Genomic DNA, 12624 nt, shown 5'->3' with positions numbered 1-12624 from the left:
TTGGAGGTTCGTTCCATTTGTCCATCGCCAGCAGTCATGATCACCGAGCGTAGAGGTGTGAACTGGCAAAGCGAAAAACTTGCCACGGCTTGGGTGTTCCATTTTTCCAGTCTGGGATATGTATCGTTTATCGTTCTTGCAAAAAAAGAAGAAGATATACGAGTACCTTTCTTCCAAAATCTAGATAGCGAGGTCTGCATGTTGGGCAATGCTCTCCATCAGGGAACAACACGCCGATTACTTTCTTTTTTTTTGCTCCTCCCACTACTGCTATTTGGGCGGCTACAACGGGCAGTAGCAGCCACGACAATAGATTAACGCGGGAGAAATGTGACATACGGCAAGGTATAGACTGATCGAGACATGGAAAAAGTTCCTTGCTAGTTAATGTGATCTGGTCCTAGTGTAAAAAAGACTGTTTAATTCATCTATCCACTAAGAAAAGTTTTTTTTCTTTGTAGAAATTAGTTTACCTGCCTTGCATTCCAAAACAGTTCCGTTTAATTTCACTTGCCAATACACTCTGTTAACTTGCGCTTACTTTCGCAAAAAAAAAAACTTGCACTTACCTATGACTTGAGATGAGAATCAGAGATCAAGAAATTCAGAACAGGCGACACAAAAACGGCTAAATTTCCTGCAACATCTTAATTCTCGCACCAACATTTACAGGTCACTGGAAAGGGTCCCAGCCAAAACAAACAGGAAGCTGAGCTGCTTCCGCTAACAAAGACGCTGAAATCTTAAGGCACGTCTCACACCAAATCTATCAATCAGAACAGACGGGAGAAAGAGAGCAACATCTAGCATTCTAATACGGCTCCTGAGCAAGCAGTGTTGCAAAGACAGCGACAGCAACAGTGTTTGAAGTTTTCAGGTGGACAGATATGTCTTCAGTTCATTCCTTCCAGGCTCCAGGGATGGCAACTTGCCTCGTCTTTCAGCTGAAACTCAACAGGCTTGCTCTCCAGGAATGGGTAATTGTCATCACCGAAATAATCTTCAGCCAGCTTTGCAAGATTGCCTGGATGCAAATGTACACGAGTTACATGTGAGAAAACTGACATAAATTCTAGATCGCCAGTATTGTTGAGAGAAATGCACCATTGCAAGGAAGAAAGAGACCTGAAGTTGAGAGACCACGGCTGCTGGTGACATCTGGAAGAATCTCAGGCTCCATTTCCAGCACGTTCACTTCTTCATAAAACGGAGCAACTGCCTGAATCATCAACAAACAGATATTGCATTTATGGTATCAACATAATGAATTAAAGGAGGGGAAAACTGAACATAAACCAGAAATGTTGTTAACTGGAGCATGAACAAATGACAAACCAGGATATATGTGCAGTAGCTTGTATAGACCCGGTAACAACAAACCAAACAAATTAAGGAATGACTACTGGTTTATAGATGTCAGTATCCATATAGTCATCAGGGGTAAATGCGAAATAAAGAAACTGCAATGAGACAAGACACCTATAGATAGTAAAGTGACATACATAGAAAGCAAATTCCTTCAGTTCTACTGGCAAACAGTAGACAGTAAAGATTCAAATATACATCCAACATAGAATTATACGAATTCAGAAGTAACATCATACATCTTGTTTCCTAGTCCATGTTGTTTGTACATCTTAATTGCTTCTACAGAGAGCAAGAACAAGGTTGACAACCAATAGCGTTAATTATGCTTTTGTGGTAGAAGAAATAATATAGTTCCTCCACACAAGAGGCATGAAAACAACACATTACACATCAAACTCTCCTGATTGTCTTGGCTTATCATGTGACAGTGGAACGTATATCTAAGTATTAAGTACATACATGATACATCTTGTTGGTAAGTCCATGTTGTTTGTACGTATTGCTAAGTACATACATGATACATCTTGTTACTAAGTCCATGTTGTTTGTACGTATTGCTGATACATCTTGTTACTGAGTCCATGTTGTTTGTACGTATTGCTTGTAGAGATAGCAAGAACAAAGAGGCATGAAAGGATCACATTACACATCAAACTCTCCTGGTTGACTTATCATGTAACAGTGGAACAATAATCATGTAACAATGGAACGTATAATCATGTAACAGTGGAACAAATAAATCACACAACAGTGGGACAAATAATCATTTAAGATTCTGTCTTTTATGCTATATGATGTCCTAGGAAAAGTCATAGCTCAATAGGTTAGATAATGCATTCGGTTCTGAAGGAAAACAGAGAATCATAGATACTGATAGCATACTGAGATAAACATTCTTCCTGTTTACCAAGATTAGTTTGTCTGGATACAAGCTTGGCAGTTCAAGAACCAAAAGACGAATAGTTGCGAAGTGTTAATGCAAGAACTGGCAAAATGCCTGGAGAAGTATATAGGAATTTAAAATAATCTGTAGAGGACTCCTAAAAGTTCCGTGTATGTCGGTGGCTTACCTTAGCTGGAAATAGCAGAGGATCAAATATCACATCTGGCCAGTCACGCAATGCTGAATTTATTTTATCCACTTTCTTCTTGACACCTGCATAGTTGATATAATCAGCCACATGTATGTACATATTGAAAACTTCCACCCACCAATGAACCGACAAATGAAGCAACTATAAGACACAGATTCTCACGTTGATTTATCTTGTCACTGTCCAACTTCTGAGCATCATTCCCAGTGAAGTGGGCGCCCTCCACGCCACCCTTAGCCCAGTCATGACATTTTTTGGTCGCCTCATCAGGAAAGATTGAAGTCTTGTTCACTGGGTTCTTCTTAACGGTTTCTTGGCTACGCAGAGCAGACTTCTCTTTCAGGACGGACCTGTCCTTCAAGGTGGCGTTACCTTTGATGTTGGACACATCCCGCAGGGGCTTGCTGGTGTTGGACACGTCCCGCAGGGCCTTCCTGGCTGATGGCTTAGCTGATGGCTTCAGTGGCTTGGCATTCAGCCCATCAGCCCTCTTGCCTGCACATCATCAGGAACAAGTATGTCAGATGTTTACAGCAGGAAAGCTTCCGTGTCATGAAATTAGTTTGAGCCAAAAGCCGCCTCACCTCTGTGGATTGGCAGGTTCTCATCAAGAAACACAGCTGCTGGGGCTGCGAAAGCCATGGCAGCAGGGCAGAAGCCTTTATCCCTCTACCTCGAAAGCCTGGATGGAGGAAAATGGTGGAGAAGGGAAATTAGTCAGACAGCATGAGGGATATAAAGCGACTTCGGCTACGCTATTGTAATATACAAAGGGAAATCGCAATCGGCATAGGGTTCAGCATCAGAACACGTTGTTTTGTGAAGGCAAACCGAGATCTCAACTAGATTTTACTTTAACATCATCAATCCCCTAACAGAACAGATACCAATCAGATCAGAAGACAGAAGCAATATCTACCCTATTTGCGTTGTACAGAGATGGCAATCTGCACATGATTTAACATCAGACCAAATTGTTTCGCGAAGGCAGCCCAGATCTCAGTTAGATTTTACGTTGACAGTCAGCAATTCCGCTAACAGTATGCGTTAGAAAGACTAGGTTTGTCGCGTCTATGAATAACAGATTCCAAGACACCGCGTCGATGCACGCCCAAGATGAAGAAGAAGCGAACGAACCACATAGAAGAATTATCGGATTTTTCGCGATGCTAGCAACAAAGTAGTAATTCGCAACTCGGTGCATACGACGCGTACGGCCATCATAACAGAAGCGCTTACACGAATCGGGCGGGATACCGCAGGGCAGGAGAGCTAGGGTTTGGAACTCGATTCCCACAACCTCGCGCAACTACGGGGAGCAAACAAACATGTAAGGGAGACGCGGAACCCAATCGAGGAAGCCTAGATCTTACCGACGCGAGGGGTGAGTCTTGAATCCGGATCGATCTCCGATCTGGCGGCGGGGAGGGGAGGGGAGAGAGGAAGAGGTCGCCGGCGGCGTGCAGCGGCCGGAGGGAACGGCGCGGTGGTCCTTGGCGGCCGGCGAAGGCTAGATCCGTCGGAGGCGGAGAAAGAGGATTTTCTTGGTTTCTTGGCGTGTTTTCCGTGTGCGGGGGTTTGGGGATTGGGGTTTGGAGGAGCGGGAGGAAAATAGATTGGGGAAAGAGATTTGGGGAGCGCGGTTGGAGGAAGGCAAGGCAAAAGCGGTGAGCGGCAACGGTCGGATTTTGCTGGGTCGGTGCGGGGTTCCAGAAAGTGCCGTTGGGTTGGGGCTCAATTTGGTAATAGGGCCCATTCTCTAATCTCGGTGGTTAATTTACCTATTAGGGGATGATTTTTGGTTAGTACTTCATCTCTGTAGGGTTTTACTAGGAAACATACCCGTGCGTTGCACCGGGATTAAAAAAGCTTTTAAAAGACGTTGGCGTGGTCCAAATTTTGCCCTAAAGTTGATCAACCCATGTAACTCAAATTCTTCTTAATAATACTTGGCCAGTATACTCACACAAACTAAATTTTGATACTCAAGAAATAGAATTTCAAAAATAATAATTTAGTTCCTAATTCTATGAAAAGCTTTGCCATACGTTTGAATTCGTTTTTGAATAATCAATGAACCATTGATCCTCGGCGCCATATTTTGACATATACCTGAAAGATATAGTATAGATAGAAGATTAAGTCACGTGAGAGAAATAATAAAAAACGAGTACCAGCAGGGGGAGGAACCCCTACTGTATTATTAATATTGAGGTAGATGGGGCTATAAGCGCTAAATCGCGGAGTTTGGGACTTGAACACACGACCTTGCCGGAGCGCGCTGTGTAGTAATACTGAAAAATAAGATTTACAAATATCCGGTAACAACAGAGTCCGCAGAATAGCTTTCAGCGTCACCCGATCTCAACAGCATCAATCTCACAACCACATTGGCGTTGATTGTAAATGGCTGGAGTACGTTGAAAAATGCAAATCGGGGTGAGCACTCGAAGGCACTCCCCTTTTTCTGTATGTGCAGGCTCGACACCTGCAGCACAAAACTCCATAAGCACCAACACATCGTCATGATGGTCTGGCCCTTGGTGATTGATGATGGTAGCGCATCACAGCGTCAGGCAGGCAAGTTAACCATTCACTTTGCACGGTGTCCCGGACGGAGTGAGCCTCCATACCTATTGTACATGGCGACCAGATAGTTCTCGGCCAGAGTGGCAAAGGAGGTATCGCTAGCGTTAGAGGAGTCAGTGCAGGCCCATCTAACAGGGAACCTTGCGCGACTTGCCGGCAACGCAGTCTCGGCGAGTCGCGGGTGTGTCTCTGCTCCGCGTGGGCATCGCCATCGCCCTGTCTGGCCATCCGGAGATGTGGTCCGGCGACAGCACGCGCCTTCCGCTACCAGCAGCACGAGGAAGAAGGGGGCGTCGAGCATGGTGGAGAGGCTCCGAGGCCAGCACGAGAGCGACGATCGCGGTCAGGTCTGTCTGGGTAGAATTTCTTGCACGCAGCAAAGCTAGCCTTCAATTGTGCCTTCCTTGAATCGTTCAGCGGAGGATTGATGGCTCATGGCTCACCACCTGCGTAGCCAGCATATCAACGCAACGCTCCTTGCCGATTGAGTTTGTGCTTGTGGTTTGGGAAGCTAGCGCGTGCCCCGACCACAGCAAGTATTCGATGATGTCCACCGCTCTCACGAGGCCCACATGGCGTCGTGCTCCATTACGTGTCTCCCCGGAGGCCCGGACCATGCTGTTGTCCCAGACCGCTGCGTCGGTCACCCCAGATGCAGTAATGAAGGAGGACATGGCCTGGCCGCAGGCGTCGATGGCCAAGGTGTATATGCCTTGGCGGGCGAACCAGTTGAGGTCCAGGCCCCCATCCCCGCCGCCGGCACGCCGCACACACTCGTGTCCGGATCGCTGGTTCTCATGGTGATGGTAGCCAACGCTTTTTGCTGAAGACTCCTCGCATGAGAAATTCAGTGGAGCATCACGTAGTCTCCAGTTTCCCGTTCCCCTCGGCCGGTGGCGGCGCCGGTTGCCGGGATCGAGCGCGTGGTGGGCGGTGCGGAGCGACGAAATTGGGCCAGGCCAGGGTACGCCGCCACAAGTTTCGTCTAGATCGGAACCTCGACGTCGATTTTTCCGGCAAAATTCGATTAGTTTCTACCCTCCATCAGGATGTGTATATATGAGCGTTGTGGTCGACCAACCATGTGTGCATGTCGACCTGGACTCTTTTCGGAGGGAGAGCCGGAGAGACCCGATGCGTGTAAGGCCAGATGTCTAGACCTGATACAGTAGTTGACGTACGAAAAGCATCGATTCTTTCGATTCCTACCCACAAGATTGAGAAAGATCGGTGCGGTAATAATTGTTGCGCGAGACGGACGAAAAGGTTTGGAACGGACAAAACCAAGGAAACACTATTTTCTTTATTATTAGGTATAGATTGGAGGCAAACTCTTCCCGTTAAGCGAGGAAATAGCACTTCACACCACATGTTGAGGTTAAAGTTGCACAAAACCACAACTTCAGTTTTGTTTTGCACAAAACACTACTTTTCCATGTAATTCTTTGCAGAGAACATTAGGAAGACTAATAGGTCATTAACAAATTGGGGCCCACATCTAGGAGCCCAAATCACGCTTAGCCTCCACTCGATGCGTCCGACCAGTATATGCTCTCACTCGTTCCGCTCGATAGGAAACCCTCGACAAGGGCGGCCACCCGCGCCATGGCTCCGTCGACCCGGTGAGCGGCTCTGGTGGCTGGAGAGGCGGCGCTCCGGTGGCAGCGATGGGGGAGCAATAGGAGTTTCTCCCCGACCACGAAGTATTTGGAGCCGCAGAACCACACATCGACTGGTTTGGAGTCAAACCAGCCTCCAACCGAGCCAGTGGCAGTGGCAGCGGCACGCCGCCCACGTGGACGACGGCAGTGGACTCTGTCAACACCGTCTCATTCAATGGGTAAGATGCGTCCGCACTGCCAATTTTTGTTTGAAGTTCATCCTTTCGGTAGGGTTTGACCGGCAGGAAGATGACGAGTTTTGGGGGCGGAACATTTTGGCTCTAATCAACGTAGAAAAGTAGTTCCTTTCTAAAATTTGTGGTATTATATTGGAGGAAGCTCCATTCTGCCCGTGGACAACATCGACATATCATTACACTGAGACGAGGCTCTACGGTTACTTCAGCAGGTAACGAACATGGACAACAGGAGGAGGAAGACAATTAGATTTGATTTTTGTATCTCTCCTCTTGCTTTTGTATGTGCCAGGAGACACTAAAGATGGAGCTATCTTCTAATATTTACATGTTTCTCTTCGGATGCTTTCTTGTTTTGGATGGAAAATTGACAAACATGTTATGTACAAGATGGATGTGTGGTTAAACTTGATAAATATGTGGCTATCTTGTCAATCATTTTCTCTTGCAAGCTGCTGCGCGCCTAACATTGAGCGTGAAGCCGTTTTCCAAATTTGTATGAACTGTTGTGCTAAATATTTGTGGTTAACTCGTTGATGAATTCAAGCATACCAGTTTGGTCACATTGAAATTGGCTTGGGCTCCTGAAGGTGGGCCCTAATTTGTTAATTGGCCTATCCGTTTTCCTAATTCATATTGTTGTGTTCTCTGCAAAAAAATTGTATGGAAAAGTGGTGTTTTGTGCAAAATAAAATTGAAGTTGTGGTTTTGTGCAACTTTAGCCCCAACATGTGGTGTAAAGTGCTATTCCCTCCCGTTAGGCAAAGTGGGGATGGGTCAATGTTACCACTATCCATACCCGATAACCGTGAAATCCCCGTTAGGCACATAACATGTGGCACTAGGGTACAAGATAGGTATGTATAGATACCACAAAACCCTAATCCTATTGTGCTCACATTTCTCCTCCCGTCCCCAACCGTCGTAGCCCCCAAATCCCAACTCCCGAATGCTCGGCTCTCCTTTCTAAACTCTTGATCCAGCAAGCCCCATCATCCTACCATGTTGTTATTTTATTTTGGGCTCGTAGTTGCTAAAGTGGGGATGTTTACCCTATGCTTATTTGTTTACCCGATGGGGATGGAGATGGTAAAAGAACTGGGCCCATGACAGTTGGCGGCGATAGGGACGGAGAAAATTTTCCTACACGGGGATGGTTATGGTTGAGCAATAACCAGTGGTTAGTGTCCTGATACGCGTACAGCACGCGTCCGTTGGGAACCCCAAGAGGAAGGTGTGATGCGTACAGCAGCAAGTTTTCCCTCAGTAAGAAACCAAGGTTTATCGAACCAGTAGGAGCCAAGAAGCACGTTGAAGGTTGATGGCGGCGGAGTGTAGTGCGGCGCAACACCAGGGATTCCGGCGCCAACATGGAACCTGCACAACACAACCAAAGTACTTTGTCCCAACGTAACAGTGAGGTTGTCAATCTCACCGGCTTGCTGTAACAAAGGATTAGATGTATAGTGTGGATGATGAAGTTTGCAGAAAACAGTAGAACGAGTATTGCAGTTGATTGTATTCGATTAAAAGAATGGACCGGGGTCCACAGTTCACTAGAGGTGTCTCTCCGATAAGAATAAGCATGTTGGGTGAACAAATTACAGTTGGGCAATTGACAAATAAAGAGGGCATGACCGTGCACATACATGTTATGATGAGTATTGTGAGATTTAATTGGGCATTACGACAAAGTACATAGACCGCTATCCAGCATGCATCTATGCCTAAAAAGTCTACCTTCAGGTTATCATCCGAACCTCTCCCGGTATTAAGTTGCAAACAACGAGACAATTACATTAAGTATGGTGCGTAATGTAATCAACGAATATATCCTTAGACATAACATTGATGTTTTATCCCTAGTGGCAACAAAGACACATCCACAACCTTAGAGGTTTCACACTCCCAGATTTAATGGAGACATGAACCCACTATCGAGCATAAATACTCCCTCTTAGAGTTACAAGCAAAAACTTGGCCAGAGCCTCTACTAGTAACGGAGAGCATGCAAGATCATAAACAACACATAGATGATATTGATAATCAACATAACATAGCATTCATTTATTCATCGGATCCCAACAAACACAACACGTAGCATTACAGATAGATGATCTTGATCATGTTAGGCAGCTTGATACGTCTCCAACGTATCGATAATTTCTTATGTTCCATGCTACTTTTATGATGATACTCACATGTTTTATATATACTTTATGTCATATTTATGCATTTTCCGGCACTAACCTATTAACGAGATGCCGAAGAGCCGATTCTTGTTTTTCTGCTGTTTTTGGTTTCAGAAATCCTAGTAAGGAAATATTCTCGGAATTGGACGAAAACAACGCCCAGGATCTTATTTTTCCACGAAGCTTCCAGAAGTCCAGAGAGGAAACGAAGTGGGGCGACGAGGCGCCCACACAACAGGGCGGCGCGGCCCAGGTGCTGGCCGCGCGGCCCTGGCGTGTGGGGCCCTCGTGGCGCCCCCTGACCTACCCTCCCGCCTACTTAAGCCTTCGTCGATAATAGTTCCAGTACCGAGAGCCACGATACGGAAAACCTTCCAGAGACGCCGCCGCCGCCAATCCCATCTCGGGGGATTCAGGAGATCGCCTCCGGCACCCTGCCGGAGAGGGGAATCATCTCCCGGAGGACTCTTCACCGCCATGGTCGTCTCCGGAGTGATGAGTGAGTAGTTCACCCCTGGACTATGGGTCCATAGCAGTAGCTAGATGGTCGTCTTCTCCTAATTGTGCTTCATTGTTGGATCTTGTGAGCTGCCTAACATGATCAAGATCATCTATCTGTAATGCTATATGTTGTGTTTGTTGGGATCCGATGAATAGAGAATACTATGCTATGTTGATTATCAATCTATTATCTATGTGTTGTTTATGATCTTGCATGCTCTCCGTTACTAGTAGAGGCTCTGGCCAAGTTTTTGCTTGTAACTCCAAGAGGGAGTATTTATGCTCGATAGTGGGTTCATGCCTCCATTAAATCTGGGACAGTGACAGAAAGTTCTAAGGTTGTGGATGTGTTGTTGCCACTAGGGATAAAACATCGATGCTATGTCTAAGGATGTAGTTGTTGATTACATTACGCACCATACTTAATGCAATTGTCTGTTGTTTGCAACTTAATACTGGAAGGGGTTCGGATGATAACCTGAAGGTGGACTTTTTAGGCATAGATGCATGCTGGATAGCGGTCTATGTACGTTGTCGTAATGCCCAATTAAATCTCACACTACTCATCATATCATGTATGTGCATGGTCATGCTCTCTTTATTTGTCAATTTCCCAACTGTAATTTGTTCACCCAACATGCTATTTATCTTATGGGAGAGATGATACGTCTCCAACGTATCGATAATTTCTTATGTTCCATGCCACATTATTGATGTTATCTACATGTTTTATGCATACTTTATGTCATATTCGTGCATTTTCTGGAACTAACCTATTAACAAGATGCCGAAAGGCCAGTTGTTGTTTTCTGCTGTTTTTGGTTCCAGAAAGGCTGTTCGGGCAATATTCTCGGAATTGGACGAAATCAACGCCAAACCTCCTATTTTTCCCGGAAGGCTCCAGAACACCGAAGAAGAGTCGGAGAGGGGCCAGGGGGCCACCACACCACATGGCGGCGCGGGCCAGACCCTGGCCGCACCGGCCTAGGGTGTGGCGCCCCCAGGTGCCCCCCTGCGCCGCCTCTTCGCCTATAAAAGCCCTTTCGACCTAAAAACGCAGTACCAATTGACGAAACTCCAGAAAGACTCCAGGGGCGCCGCCGCCATCGCGAAACTCCAATTCGGGGGACAGAACTCTGTTTTGGCACCCTGCCGGGACGGGGAATTGCCCCCGGAGCCATCTCCACCGCCGTCTTCACCGCCATCTTCACCGCCATCGCTGCCTCCATGATGAAGAGGGAGTAATCCACCCCCGAGGCTGAGGGCTCCGCTGTAGCTATGTGGTTAATCTCTCCTATGTACTTCAATACAATGATCTCATGAGCTGCTTTACATGATTGAGATTCATATGAGTTTTGTATCACTACTATCTATGTGCTACTCTAGCAAAGTTATTAAAGTAGTTCTATTCCTCCTGCACGTGTGTAAAGGTGACAGTGTGTGCACCGTGTTAGTACTTGGTTTATGCTATGATCATGATCTCTTGTAGATTGCGAAGTTAACTATTGCTATGATAATATTGATGTGATCTATTCCTCCTACATATGCATGAAGGTGACAGTGTGCATGCTATGTTAGTACTTGGTTTAGTCTTTTGATCTATCTTACACTAAAGGTTACTAAAATATGAGCATTATTGTGGAGCTTGTTAACTCCGGCATTGAGGGTTCGTGTAATCCTACGCAATGTGTTCATCACCCAACAAAAGTGTAGAGTATGCATTTATCTATTCTGTTATGTGATCAATGTTGAGAGTGTCCACTAGTGAAAGTGTAATCCCTAGGCCTTGTTCCTAAATACTGCTATCGCTGCTTGTTTACTGTTTTACTGTGTTACTACTGCTGCAATACTACCACCATCAACTACACGCCCGCAAGCTATTTTCTGGCACCGTTGCTACTGCTTATTCATACCACCTGTATTTCACTATCTCTTCGCCGAACTAGTGCACCTATTTGGTGTGTTGGGGACACAAGAGACTTCTTGCTTTGTGGTTGCAGGGTTGCATGAGAGGGATATCTTTGACCTCTTCCTCCCTGAGTTTGATAAACCTTGGGTGATCCACTTAAGGGAAACTTGCTGCTGTTCTACAAACCTCTGCTCTTGGAGGCCCAACACTGTCTACAGGAAAGGAGGGGGAACGTAGACATCAAGAGACACCACTAGTGAACTGTGGACCACGGTTCATTCTTTTAATCGAATACAATATACTGCAATACTTGTTCTATTGTTTTCTGCAAACAATCATCATCCACACTATACATCTAATCCTTTGTTACAGCAAGCCGGTGAGATTGACAACCTCACTGTCACGTTGGGGCAAAGTAATTTGGTTGTGTTGTGCAGGTTCCACGTTGGCGCCGGAATCCCTGGTATTGCGCCGCACTACACTTCGCCGCCATCAACCTTCAACGTGCTTCTTGGCTCCTACTGGTTCGATAAACCTTGGTTTCTTACCGAGGGAAAACTTGCCGCTGTACGTATCACACCTTCCTCTTGGGGTTCCCAACGGACGCGTGCTGTACGCGTATCAAGCAGATTTTCTGGCGCCGTTGCCGGGGACTGAAGAAAAGTTACACCACAAAGATCTCTAACTCCCACGTCAACTCCACGCCAGCAGCTAGATTTTCTGGCGCCGTTGCCGGGGAGATCAAGACACGCTGCAAGGGGAGTCTCCACCTCCAATCTCTTTACTTTGTTTTTGTCTTGCTTTATTTTATTTAGTACTTTGTTTGCTGCATTATATCAAAATATAAAAAAATTAGTTGCTAGTTTTACTTTATTTGCTATCTTGTTCACTATATTAAAAGCACAAAAAAAATAGTTACTTGCATTTACTTTATCGAGTTTGCTTTATTTACTATTGCTAAAATGGGTACTCCTGAAAATACTAAGTTGTGTGACTTCACAACCACAAATAATAATGATTTCTTATGCACACCTATTGCTCCACCTGCTACTACAGCAGAATTCTTTGAAATTAAACCTGCTTTACTGAATCTTGTTATGAGAGAGCAATTTT

The 12624-nt window shown here is 45.7% G+C and overlaps 1 pseudogene; it reads right to left on the bottom strand.

Annotated features, from left to right (window-relative positions):
• Window positions 1–621: 621 nt before the first annotated feature.
• On the bottom strand, window positions 622–4031 carry LOC127307212 (uncharacterized; annotated as a pseudogene).
• Between the last annotated feature and the right edge of the window lie 8593 nt (window positions 4032–12624).

The sequence above is a fragment of the Lolium perenne genome, chromosome 6 (genome assembly GCF_019359855.2).
Source record: "Lolium perenne isolate Kyuss_39 chromosome 6, Kyuss_2.0, whole genome shotgun sequence".
In the NCBI taxonomy this organism is placed as follows: domain Eukaryota; kingdom Viridiplantae; phylum Streptophyta; class Magnoliopsida; order Poales; family Poaceae; genus Lolium; species Lolium perenne.
The sequence above is the reverse complement of the archived record's forward strand: the minus strand, read 5'-3'. Positions and strand labels throughout refer to the sequence as shown.